This window comes from Oncorhynchus gorbuscha, linkage group LG16 (assembly GCF_021184085.1).
Source record: "Oncorhynchus gorbuscha isolate QuinsamMale2020 ecotype Even-year linkage group LG16, OgorEven_v1.0, whole genome shotgun sequence".
NCBI classification, from domain to species: Eukaryota; Metazoa; Chordata; class Actinopteri; order Salmoniformes; family Salmonidae; genus Oncorhynchus; species Oncorhynchus gorbuscha.
In genome coordinates, this window is record NC_060188.1 from 23,985,660 (window position 1) to 23,999,967 (window position 14,308).

At 40.4% G+C, this 14,308-nt stretch overlaps 1 pseudogene across 1 annotated transcript in view; it reads left to right on the top strand.

Annotated features, from left to right (window-relative positions):
- LOC123999500 overlaps positions 1-14,308 on the top strand; it is a 79,192-nt pseudogene continuing 64,884 nt past the window's right edge. The window contains exon 1 of the transcript XR_006832465.1: positions 1-1,086. The product of XR_006832465.1 is annotated as a protein tweety homolog 3-like (transcript). The remainder of the gene's footprint in view (positions 1,087-14,308) is intronic.

Below are 14,308 nucleotides of genomic sequence, written 5' to 3' on the forward strand. Positions count from 1 at the left end.
GGGTGCGAGCGGGACTGCAATCTGCATCGGATGGTGTCGAGGTTGCAGCGTCGTAGCCCCCTGAACAGTTCACCGAATTGTTGTTTATCTTTATTGAATGAACGGGAATTGTCCACTTTAAACTACTTTGCAATACAGTAAAAGACTTGGTCACAATCAAAGCATTTAGGAAAATTGAAGAAAAGACAAAGGGCGCAAATGGAACTGGAGCAACTACGGACGGAGCACGGATATATTCGCTAAGCTAGTTAGCAAGCCAACTAGCCTGCTGCTAACTTGATACATTGGAACACGAGTAACAATCAACTGGCTATGACTGATAACGAGGAAAGGACAGTCAAATTATAATCTAGAATGAATTATTGAGAGTCAAATCAAATGTTTTAGCTACGCATTTTTTGTTACGAAAGTATTTGCATGGAATGGATGCGTTCTGTAGAATTGCTCAACAACAATAGTTAGCCGGCTAGCTAGCTACGGTTACTTGCATGTTGAGTTGGGAAGCTATCCCGTTAGCCAAATAACGTTACGTCATCTGTACAGTAGTTAATAACTAGACGGTCAGGCAACTACAATAAGGTGGATGGACTGTCATCTGCGTGGGGGTGTTCGTGAAGTTAACGTTAACTGGGTAGCCTATTCCTCCTTCAGATGTTTTGACACAGTTTAGTATTACACGTGACAGAAGTGAACATGGTAGTGTTATATGACAATGGATATAGTTAGCTACCCGTTTGTTAGTACCGTAGGGAAGAAGTGACAACCGATATCTCAGGTACAGTTTAACGTTGGACCACAATGCATTAGGTCTGACGTTCTGCTTTAAAGACACAGGAATCTCTTTGGTTTTGCTGGACAGCATACTAACAATAACTTTATGACGCGGGCTCAGTCCATTATTTCATTTTTGACTGACCACACAGATCACAGTTTCCCTAAAGCGTCCACAGCCCTCATACCATGGCAGCGGTTGTCAACTACTCACCGCCGTGGTGGGTCAACCTGCTACACCGACTCCCTCATTTCAACCTTCAATTCGAACAGACGAGCAGCGATTTTCGCCCGGAGGACTCGTCATATCAACAGGTAACTTTGACATACACTTACTTGAACTGTGTATGTGTGTCTTGTGAATCAGAAGCAATAAATGTCTGTCAAACATTATACGTTTGTAAACAAAGGAGTTGCCAGTGGGTTGCTGTTTGATGTATGATACTATTCTGGGATGATGCAATTGATTGAGGATTTTGGGGAGTTGAACAAATGGGGCAGGCATCAGCACAGACCAATACAATGTTATACGCCGGTGCATTGACAATGCCTATTAAACTTGTTTGGTGCAGAGCCTTTGCAAGAGTACTCAAGACTCCTTATTAACTGTGGTTCCCTAGGCGGTGTACAGTACATAGACCTACTCCCTACTGAGACTGGAGGGGTGACTGACAACTACTTTTGCAGGCTATATTTCTCAAACTGTTGTCAGGTTGATTTCCCATTGCAGAAACAGCCACTGTTACCTTCTGACAAGACATGACATGTATGGATTCGAGGGATGGGTGGAGATGGACTAAAGACAGTGGTCTTTAAACCGAGTTATAACAGGGATCCCATATTTCATAAATTGCAGCATAATCACAGCTATTCATCGAGGTCTGGTTCTCCTAATTAAGTGTGTGTGTGAGGGGGAGCATAATGCCCATTTACTGTGTGGCTGTTATGGCTTTGGCCCGTGCAACAGCAAACAAACTATGGACATTTTAAGTTAGCTAAAATGGGGATTTCCAAAATGAGCTTGTCTGCTTCCAAAGTGTATGGAGGAGGATGAGATTAACAGATGGCTTCCCCTTCCCTGTCAGCTGCTGTGGGTATCACAACGACAGTTGTCACAACAGGCTCAAAAAAGGGCTGTGTCTCCTGGCACTGTGTGTGACTGTCTGTTGAGTGCTCAGGGAGAAGAGAGATTGCCAGAGCTGCTCATTCACAGCTTCTAGGACCAAGATAACCTGTCAGTTATCAGACTTAATACTGGGCCGTGGGCCTGCTGACCTAACACTTCATCCAGCCTACACGTCTCAACCCCAGATTAAGTCATGCTGATGGAATTGAATTTACTATCCCTGACCTACAGAAGTTATTTCTCAAATTTCTTGAGATGACTGTCCTAAACAAAGCAAGTTGTGGGCCATGTCAGTGTGAATGAGACTCAGTCATGTCTGTAATGTGCCATGCAGTCATGTCTGTAATGTGCCATGTGTTCGCTGATGATTAGTCTGTTAGGCATTATTTGCATTCTTGTCACACTGTAACTCTGTTCCTCAGGAGACAGAGCCCGGCATCAATAGGTCATTAACTTCTTGCGTCGAGCCATCCCGGATCCGGTATCGTGACTACAGCCTCAAACTCATTACCATAACGCAACGTTAACTATTCATGAAAATCGCAAATGAAATGAAATTAATCTATTTGCTCGCAAGTTTAGCCTTTTGTTAACAACACTGTCATCTCAGATTTTCAAAATATGCTTCTCAACCATTGCAAAACAAGCATTTGTGTAACAGTATTGATAGCTAACGTAGCATTTAGCGTTAGCATTCAGCAGGCAACATTTACACAAAAAAACAGAAAAGCATTCAAATAAAATCATTTACCTTTGAAGAATTTCAGATGTTTTCAATGAGGAGACTCTCAGATAGCAAATGCTCAGTTTTTCCTGAAAGATTATTTGTTTAGGATAAATCGCTCCGTTTTCTGCGTCATGTTTAGCTACGAAAAAAAACCTGTATTCAGGATTGTGTAAATCTAACCGCAAGCTCATTAGCATAACACAACGTTAACTATTCATGAAAATCGCAAATGAAATGAAATTAATCTATTTGCTCTCAAGCTTAGCCTTTTGTTAACAACACTGTCATCTCAGATGTTCAAAATATGCTTCTCAACCATTGCAAAACAAGCATTTGTGTAACAGTATTGATGGCTAATGTACCATTTAGCGTTAGCATTCAGCATGCAACATCTTCCACAAAAACCAGAAAAGAATTAAAATAAAATAATTTACCTTTGAAGAATTTCAGATGTTTTCAATGAGGAGACTTTGTTAGATAGCAAATGTTCCGTTTTTACAAAAAATATTATTTGTTTCGACTAATCGCTCCGTTTTGTTCATCACATTTGGGGAGGGGGGAAAAAAAATATATATATATATTAAGTCATTAAAACGCAAACTTTTTTCCAAATTAACTCCATAATATCGACAGAAACATGGCAAACCGATGTTTAGAATCAATCCTCAAGGTGTTTTTCACATATCTATCGACGATAAAATCCATCGTGGCATTTTACTTTCTCTTCTGAAGAAATGGAACGTGCATGGACCTACAGATTACGCACACAGGACACCGGGTGGGACACCAGGTAAATGTAGTCTCTTATGGTCAATCTTCCAATGATATGCCTACAAACACGTCACAATGCTGCAGACACCTCAGGGAATAGACAGAAACCGCAGGCTCATTCCTGGCCCATTCACAGCCATATAAGGAGACATTGGAACACAGTGCCTTCAGAATCTGGGGCATTTCCTGTATGAAACTTCATCTTGGTTTCGCCTGTTGCATTAGTTCTGGGGCACTCACAGATAATATCTTTGCAGTTTTGGAGACGTCAGAGTTTTGTCTTTCCAAGGCTGTCAATTCCATGCATAGTCGAGCATCTTTTCGTGACAAAATATTGCGCTTAAAACGGGCACGTCTTTTTATGCAATAATGACATAGCGCCCCCATAGGTTGAACAGGTTAAGAGCTTGATGTATGACATTTGACCTGAGGTTGTGATCCCCAAGGTCTTCTGGCTGCCTGATTTTTACGTTTTAGTTACTTAGCAAATGCTCTTATCCAGAGTGACTTAAAGTTCATCTTAAAGAAGAATTTCACTATTTAGAACCATAATCTGTATTTTTTTATGTAAATGGCATGTTAATGAAGGTTCCAGACAGATTTATTTGCAATTTCACTTGATTTTGAGAAACTTATCCCACCAGCAACTTCCCGAGTCTTATTCTTGAGTTACAAGGCATCCAGAAAACATGAACTGATGCTCCAAATACATCCTACAAATGCCAAAGCTCTCAGTATCCTGATGCAGGTCTTTAGATGTTGTACACATGACATTTTGTCATACTGAACTTTATCCACAACTTTATAATATATTTTTTTAACACGAGCGATCATTTCTAGCGTGCACATATTGGCGTGCATGCGTTTACTTCCTTGTTCCTCTCGCTTCTGCCTATACCTCAGTGACTACTGCACACCTATAAGTTATGGGGTGTGTTTCACAAACACACTAGCCAGTCCACAACAACGTGTCCACTGTAAACGCAGAGCTGCTAGCTAGCTGCTGGTCGCTAATCTACCGAGAAAGATAATTATTTGTTGTTTTTTACTATGCTACCAACACGTCTGACTAGAAAATATGAGGAAATGTTTGAATTTGCAGGCGAGCCTTATTTATTTGATGTTGTATACACAGACGAAGAGCTTCAACAGATTGAGGATGACAGAGAAAGGGGAGGGTGAGATGGAGCAGGCAGGGGCTCAGGCAGATATTCAACCAGCAGCTGAGATGGGACTGAGGACCTCTGGGAACTGGTGGTATACCGCTGAAGGCAAGTGTCTTTGCTGCACGGAGTTGGACCTGCTTATACCAGCTTTGGAAAATCTATACTGAACAACAATATAAACATAAATGTCAACATTTTTACTGAGTTACAGTTCATATAAGAAAATCAGTCAATTGAAATAAATAAATTTGGCCCTAATCTATGGATTTCACATGACTAGGCAGCAGCGTAGCCATGGGTGGCCAATCAATCAGAATACGTTTTTCCCCACAAAGGGACTTTATTAAAGACAGAAACACTCCTCAGTTTCATCAGCTGTTTGGGTGGTTGGTCTCAGATGATCCCGCAGGGGAAGAAGCTGGATGTGGAGGTCCTAGGCTGTCGTAGTTACACGTGGTCTGCGGTTGTGAGGCCGGTTGGATGTGTGGTTGTGAAGCCGGTTGGACATATGGCCAAATTCTCTAAAACAATGTTGGAGGTAGCTTATGGTAGAGAAATAAACATTAAATTCTCTGTCAACAGATCTGGTGGACATTCCTGTAGTCAGCATGTCAATTGCACCCTAACTCAACTTGAGACCTGTGGCGTTGTGTTATGTGACACAACTGCACATTTTAGTGTCCCTTTATTTTCCGAAGCACAATGGGCACCTGTTCAATTCTTCATATGCACAAAAAGCTTATTTCTCTCATTCTGTCCACAAATTTGTTTTATATCCCTGTTAGTGAGCATTTCTCCTTTGCCAAGATCATCCATCGACCTGACAGGTGTGGCATATCAAGAAGCTGATTAAACAGCATGATCATTACACAGGTGCACCTTGATGGGATCCTGAGGCCCATTGTCGTGCCATTCATCTGCCGCCATCACCTCATGTTTCAGCATGATAATGCACAGCCTCATGTGAACAGATCCATTGCTATGCTATGGATTAGAGGTCGACCGAATATGATTTTTCGACGCCGATACCGATTATTGGATGACACCCCCCCCCCAAAAAAAAACGATACCGATTAATCGGTCAATTTTTATTTTATTTCTAATAATGACAATTACAACAATACTGAATGAACACTTATTTTAACTTAATATAATAATAATATAATAATAAAATCAATTTAGCCTCAAGTAAATAATGCAAAAACAAAGTGTTGGAGAAGAAAGTAAAAGTGCAATATGTGCTATGTAAGAAAGCTAACGTTTCAGTTCCTTGCTCAGAACATGAGAACATATGAAAGCTGGTGGTTCCTTTTAACATGAGTCTTCAATATTCCCAGGTAAGAACATTTAGGTTGTAGTTATTATAGGAATTATAGGACTATTTCCCTATATACCATTTGTATTTCATTAACCTTTGACTATTGGATGTTCTTATAGGCACTTTAGTATTGCCAGTGTAACAGTATAGCTTCCGTCCCTCTAGTTAGCACACGCTAACTAGCTAGCCATTTCACTTCGGTTACACCAGCCTCATCTCGGGAGTTGATAGGCTTGAAGTCATAAACAGCGCAATGCTTGACGCACCACGAAGAGCTGCTGGCAAAACGCACGAAAGTGCTGTTTGAATGAATGTTTACGCGCCTGCTTCTGCCTACCACCGCTCAGTCAGATACTTAGATACTTGTATGCTCAGTCAGATTATATGCAACGCAGGACACACTAGATAATATCTAGTAATATCATCTACTAGTGATTATGATTGACTGTTTTTTATAAGATAAGTTTAATGCTAGCTAGCAACTTACCTTGGTTTACTGCATTCGCGTAACAGGCAGTCTCCTTGTGGAGTGCAACGAGAGAGAGGCAGGTCGTTATTGCGTTGGACTAGTTAACTGTAAGGTTGCAAGATTGGATCCCCCGAGCTGACAAGGTGAAAATCTGTCGTTCTGCCCCTGAACAAGGCAGTTAACCCACCGTTCCTAGGCCGTCATTGAAAATAAGAATGTTTTCTTAACTGACTTGCCTAGTTAAATAAAGGTATTAAAAATAAAAAACGGCAAATCGGCGCCCAAAAATACCGATATCCGATTGTTATGGAAACTTTAAATCGGCCCTAATTAATCGGCCAGTACGATTAATCGGTCGACCTCTACTCTGGATGGACGTGTATGACATTGTGTTCCAGTTCCCGCCAATATCCAGCAACTTCAATGGCAACAGCTGTTGAAGAGGATTGGGACAGCATTCCACAGGTCACAATCAACAGCCTGGTCAACTCTATGCGAAAGCAGATGTGTCATGCTGCATGAGGCAAATGGTGGTCACATCAGGCACTGACTGGTTTTCTGATCCAAGCACCCACCTTTTTTTTTTCTTGGTATCTGACCAACAGAGATCTGTATTCCCAGTCATGTGAAATCCATAGATTAGGGCATCATTTTAAATGACTGATTTCTTTATATGTACTGTAATTCAGTAAATTTTTAAAATTGTTGCATTTATATTTGTTCAGTATACATCTCTGCCTAAATGTTCTTATGTGCTGCAGCAGATTGTTAGATGTGTGGGGGTGTAGAGCACTATAGGCTATGGCACTAGTAAACATCATCTTTGATGTGTGGACTTTCTTTTAAACAAAACATGTTTTCATTGCTTGCTAGTAATTATATAAATCGATCTTTAAAAAAAACGTTTGGATGTGTCTGACTATTCACTCCTTATTTGACAGCAGTCAACAAGGTTGTTCTGGCTCTGAGGAAGCTGATTTAGTTGATCTCGTCACGAACGAGCATCATTTATTTCCCCTTATAAATTGTTTAGGGTGTTCATGTTTCCACGTATATCTAGTAATTCATTTCTTCTAAATGTATATACTGTTGCTTACTCTTTTTGCCAGTGTCATGTTATTTACTGTGCGCAAGGCTAATAATTATGTGTCGCGGAAATGTTTGGTCGAGTTGCATTGTCTCATTTCAGTTTCATATTTAACTGCAGTAATTTACCATTTTGCAATCCTCCCAGTGGCTGCAATGTTTGTTTATTTCCATATTGTAATGTGTCCTGTGTTTTGAGGTTGTGTGTGTCTCGGAACTCCATGTCTTGTCAGTTTTCTCTGTGCATAATGGGAGCGCAGCTCCATAAGTAATATGTTTTGCCTCCTGTTGGCCTGCAGAACTATTGTTATGAATTGTGTATTCATTAATGGAAATTATTCCCGCATATTATTTAAACAGAATATGTTAATGTAGGTATAATGAGTATGTCTGTTACATGATTTAATATGCCATATTTGGGTTAATGGTATGGTTCATAGGGAGGGGCCATAGGTATAAAGGTACTTGTTTCACCTGTGAGCTTCAGTTATGTTGTAGCTCTGCTATGTGCTCTGTATGGGGCGGCTGTCCATAGTCTGGTATACCCCAACCTGCTATAGTTGGTTTGGCAGGTTAGGCCTGATTTGAGGTTTAGGTTTTTGATTCATATTCAAACCTGTATTTTAAGTCTGTTCATTTTGTAGATACCTTTTAGTAGGTTATGTACATTTTCATTGGATTTTGTCATTTACTGGGAATTACCTTTCACTGTTACTAAGCTGGACACTATTTTGCACTTGATCTTGCTGCCTGCTACTGACTGCCCTTAAGGCTGCTCCAACATCTGGTCCCCATGACCTGTGCCTAATGTTGTGTCAAATGGACAATGAATGCACCAATCCTCTGCAACTTGGCATAGTATAGTTTGATATGGAATATTTTCTTAATTTATAGACTAATCAACGGTGGTCAGCACCGGTCCTGGCCGATATGCCGCGGGACATTTAAAAAAAATGCCGCTCCTATACTCGCAAAGTAGAATTGTAGCCTAGGCTATACGGTGTCGGCCTGCAATTAACTATTTTATGAATGTCTGTGTAACCCACCGTTTGTAAAACAGGCAATTTACCATTAATTTTATGTTAATTTATTTAATCATTAATTTACTGCTCTCATTCTCGGAGTGGAAAAGTTGTTTGCAGATTTCAAAACCTCCTTTGCTTGTGAGAAACAACTTTTGGTTTATTTCCTAACATATTTTACATGCTCCATATGAGCATGTGTCTGGTTTCTCTGTCCTGTTAATGTTGACGGAGCACGCATAGAAGTACCTGGCTTGCTTCTCGCAAATGTAAAATGTAGGAAAGTGGCCAGCTGGGCTTCTCAGTTTTTCTTCACCTCACACAGTAAGTCAACGAAGTCTGTTTTTTTTTTTTAAATACATTTTTTACATCCATTCAAATTTATAGTAGTTCCTCACAGTATTTAAAAACTCTTTCCAACACTCTCCCCTTCGATAATCAGCATCGCTGATAAATAGGCTATGGACATGTTGCATGTATTTGTTTCTATTTTAATGATGGTCAATTTTAATCTTCATACTATAGCATAGATGTCCCCGTTCATACGCTAATTGTCAATTCATTATCTTGTACTCTGCTTTCCAGAAAGTAAAGCTAGGCCTAGGTTTTTTTAATACGTTTTAAGGAAAGGAGAAATACTTGCTCTTGTATCTGACATACGCTAGTGGCTTTGATTGACGGGTGCTTTTACAGGGTTGTGAGTACGCTGATTCTCTCTATAGGCCTATATGTCCATTCAGAAAGTTTCCTAAAGAAGCCTGTCTGGACTCCATCTCCTTAATAAGAGTCAAACGCTCCTGTCTTGATTTAATCTGGTAAACGGTCTGTTTTCGGTAGTTTAGGCTACATTATTTCTCTCATTACAGCGTTCTCTCTTTGAAGAACATATGTCACTGCCATTGAATGACCGCAGCAGCAGGGTTTGTGGCATGTGACTATTTCGGGAAAGGTTTGAGAACACATCGGACTTTGCTTGAATGGATTTGTGCGTCGAAATAATAGGATCTGTATTAGAAAATGTTATATGCAGAAAAGCCAACAGACACGGACGGGTTAGGCATATATCATTATTTTGACTTGTTATTGTTGTGTCAATACAAAAATGTGACGGGTCCTCTCCAACCTGCTATTTCTTAATTTGTTGAGTAATATTTATAAGTAAGAGCAGGAGTCAGAATCAGCTACAATCTGGGCCTTGTCTGGTCTTGGAACACTAGATATGTTCTTGGGTGGTCGTGTTGGAAGTTGAACATTTGAGAGCGGGTCCTTGTACACCGCTGTCTTGTCCTTCCGTCTTTTCAGCACAGCCTTACCAGGTCCATCCGGAAAGTCTGTTTTGTTGGGTCGTAAATGTTTGTGGGGGGAGAACCATAATGTACCTGGGTGTGCCTGAGAAGAAATGAAACCCCAATCAGCAATTTTCTTACTTCCGCATAAGATTTACACACTAAGTCTACCTGTTTGTCTACCTTCCCTGAAAATAAGATTACAAAGTATGCACAATGACAGTAACAAGTATTACAGGAAAGAGTGACATGGTGTTACTTTCATCAAGTCTACAAAGACATGAAAACAATGACAATGTGATTAGCTTCTCCCTAACCCTAGACAATGTCTCCATAGAATCCATGACCTCTCCGTTATATAATCCATGACCTGTCTATTGCAAAACCATCACATTTTACCTGCATCAGTGGTTGCCTGTCAGGTGTTGTTGTCAGGGGCTACAACAAAAATGTGTGATGTGGGGGTTACTCGTGAACCAGAGTTGGGGAAACACTGATCTCAGGTGTACGGTGCAAATTCGAACACATGTTATAATCCGAAAAGCTTGTGAGTACATTGTAATGCACTCAATTGTGGTGCAGCTTAATGGGTTGGTTCTGGCTGACATGGAGCAGTGGTCAATTAACTTTAGGTTTCCTGTGACATAAAAACCCCCATAAGCAACAAGACGACAATGCCAAATCAGTCTTTTATACATAAACTCAGCAAAAAAAAGACATCTTCTCACTGTCAACTGTTTTTATTTTCAGCAAACTTAATGAAGCTAGGGGGCACTATTTTTATGTTTGGAAAAATAACGTTCCCAAAGTAAACAGCCTATTTCTCTAGACCAGATGCTAGAATATGCATATAATTGACAGCTTAAGATAGAAAACACTCTAAAGTTTCCAAAACTGTAAAAATATTGTCTTTGAGTATAACAACTGATATTGCAGGCAAAAGCCTGAGAAAAATCCAATCAGGAAGTGACTCTTATTTTGAAACCTCTGTGTTCCTATGCATCCCTATTGACCATTGAAAGGGATATCAACCAGATTCTGTTTTCTATGGCTTCCCTAAGGTATCTACTGCCTTTAGACATATTTTCAGGCCTTTATTTTGAAGAATGCACGTGAACGACCACATTACGTAAGTGGTCAGGTGGGGGCTCTGAGTGATTTTTGTGCAAAAGAGAGAGGCGGCCATTGTTCCTCCCGGTCCTAGTGAAAAGCCAACTGTCCCGGTTGATATATTATCCAATAGATATTTGAAAAACACCTTGATGATTGATTATAAAAAAACGTTTGCCATGTTTCTGTCGACATTATGGATATAATTTGGAATTTTTGTCTGCGTTGTCGTGACTGCTATTTCCAGTGGATTCCTGGGCATAACGCACCAAACTAACGGAGGTATTTGGATATAAAAATATCTTTATGGAACAAAAGGAACATTTGCTGTCTAACTGGGAGTCTCGTGAGTGAAAACATCCGAAGATCATCAAAGGTAAATGGTTAATTTTATTGCTTTTCTGATTTTCGTGACCAAGCTTCCTGATGCTAAGTGTACATAATTCTATGCTAGGCTATCGATAAACTTACACAAACACTTGTATTGCTTTTGCTGTAAAGCATAATTTCAAAATCTGAGACAACAGGGTGATTAACAAAAGGCTAAACTGTGTTTCACTATATTTCACTTGTGATTTCATGGATATGAATATTTTCTAGTAATATTTTTTGACTGTTGCGCTATGCTATTCAGTGGTTGCTGATGACAAATATACCGGATCTGGGATGAGTAGTTCTAAAAGGTTTTAACATATGTAAATATTTGTACGAACATAACGGGATTCAACAACTGAGACATAAACTGAACAGGTTCCACAGACATGTGACTAACAGAAATTGATTAATGGGTCCCTGAACAAAGGGAGGTCAAAATCAAAAGTAACAGGCCGTATCTGATGTGGCCACCAGCTGCATTAAGTACTGCAGATTTGCCAATTCTTTCTGTGAGAATGTTACCCCACTCTTCCACCAAGGCACCTGCAAGTTCCCAGACATTTCTTGGGGGGAATGTCCCTAGCCCTCACTCTCCGATCCAACAGGTCACCGGTGTGCTCAATGGGATTGAGATCCAGGCTCTTCGCTGGCCATGGCAGAACACTGACATTCCTGTCTTGCAGGAAATCACGCACAGAAAGAGCAGTATGGCTGGTGGCATTGTCATGCTGGAGGGTCATGTCAGGATGAGCCTGCAGGAAGGGTACCACATGAGGGAGGTGGATGTCTTCCCCTGTAACGGACAGCGTTGAGATTGCCTGCAATGACAACAAGCTCAGTCCGATGATGCTGTGACAACACCACCCAAGACCATGACGGACCCTCCAAATCGATATCGCTCCAGAGTACAGGTCTCGGTGTAACGCTCATTCCTTTGACGATAAACGCGAATCCAACCATCACCCCTGGTGAGACAAAACCGCGACTTGTCAGTGAAGAGCACTTTTTGCCAGTCCTGTCTGGTCCAGAGACGGAGGTTTGTGCCCATAGGCGACGTTGTTGCCTGTGATATCTGGTAGGCTTGTTTGTAAGGCAGGTCCTCACAAGCCCTCAGTCCAGCCTCTCTCAGCCTATTGCAGACAGTCTGAGCACTGATGGAGGGATTGTGCGTTCCCTGTGTAACTCTGGCAGTTGTTGCCATCCTGTACCTGTTCAGCAGGTGTGATGTTCGGTGAGTGCCTATTCACAGAATAACACAGCCATTTTTCCTGCCAAAGAGAGGATTCACAAAAAGCAGAAATATAGATAAAAATGAATCACTAACCTTTGATGATCTTAATCAGATGACACTCATAGGACTTCATGTTACACAATACATGTACGTTTTGTTCGGTAAAGTTCATATTTATATCCAAAAATCTGAGTACATTTGCCCCTTACGTTCAGAAATTCCAAACCATCCTTTGATTTTGCAGAGAGCCACATCAATTTACAGGAATACTCATATTAAACATTGCTAAAAGATACAACTGTTGTGCATGGAATTTTAGATGCACTTCTCCTTAACCTCTTGCTCCTACCTGGCACGCAGGCGTCCCATCTAGAGCTCTGGAAATGCAAATGCGCTACGCTAAATGCTAATAGTATTAGTTAAAACTCAAACGTTCATTAAAATACACATGCAGGGTATTGAATTAAAGCTACACTCGTTGTGAATCCAGGCAACAAGTCAGATTTTTAAAATGCTTTGCGGCGAAAGCATGAGAAGCTATTATCTGATAGCATATAACACCCCAAAAGACCCGCAGGGGACGTAAACAAAATAATTAGCGTAGTCGTCGCTACACAAACCGCACAAATAAAATATAAAACATTCATTACCTTTGACCATCTTCTTTGTTGGCACTCCTAGATGTCTTTTTTCGATTTAAATCGGTCCGTATATAGCCTAGATATCGATCTATGAAGACTGTGTGATAAACGGAAAAAAATAGCATTTCATAACGTAACGTCATTTTTTTTAAATTCAAAAAGTCGACGATAAACTTTCACAAAACACTTCGAAATACTTTTGTAATGCAACTTTAGGTATTATTAAACGTTAATAAGCGATCAAATTGATCACGAGGCGAAGTATACTCTTTAGCTGTCCGTCTGGACAAAATGTCCGTGTAACTCTCAACCAAAATATCCGGACGGAGACCGGAGGGAATCGATTCCCTTAATTCGGTTTGACCAAGAATCAAAGCTGAATCAAATGACAAGACTCTAGACATCGTGTGGAAGCTGTAGGCACTGAAACCTCGGCCTCATGTAATTCGGTTCACTTTGAACAATTCCTGGAAGTGGCGCAAGGATATTTATTTCCATTTTCAGTGATCAGATTTTCTTGCACTTTTCGATGAAACGCATGTTCTGTTATAGTCACAGCCGTGATTTAACCAGTTTTATAAACGTCTGAGTGTTTTCTATCCACACATACTAATCATATGCATATACTATATTCCTGGCCTGAGTAGCAGGGCGCTGAAATGTTGCGCGATTTTTAACAGAATGTTCGACTGAAGAGGGTCGACTGAAGAGGTTAATGCAACCACAGTGTCAGATTTAAAAAAAGCTTTACGGAAAAAGCAAAAAAGTCGGCGCTCAGAGCCCAATCAAGACACAAATATATCCACCATATTATGCAGTCAACGAAATTCATAAATAGCATCATAAATCTTCACTTACCTTTGCTGATCTTCGTCGGAATGCACTCCCAGGACTCCCACTTCCACAAGAAATGTTTGTTTGTTTGGTAATGTCCATTTTATGTCCAAATAGTTACTTTTGTTAGCGCATTTGGTAAACAAATCCAAACTCACGAAGCGTGTTCACTAAAAGCAGACGAAATGTCAAAGTTCCGTAACAGTCAGTAGAAACATGTCAAATGATGTATTGAATCAATCTTTAGGATGTTTTTAACATAAATCTTAAATCATGTTCCAACCGGGGAATTCAATTGTCTTCAGAAGTGCAATGAACGCGCATGGTCAGAGCATGGTCAGCTCATGGCAGATCTTACTCATTCCCTTCTCCTTC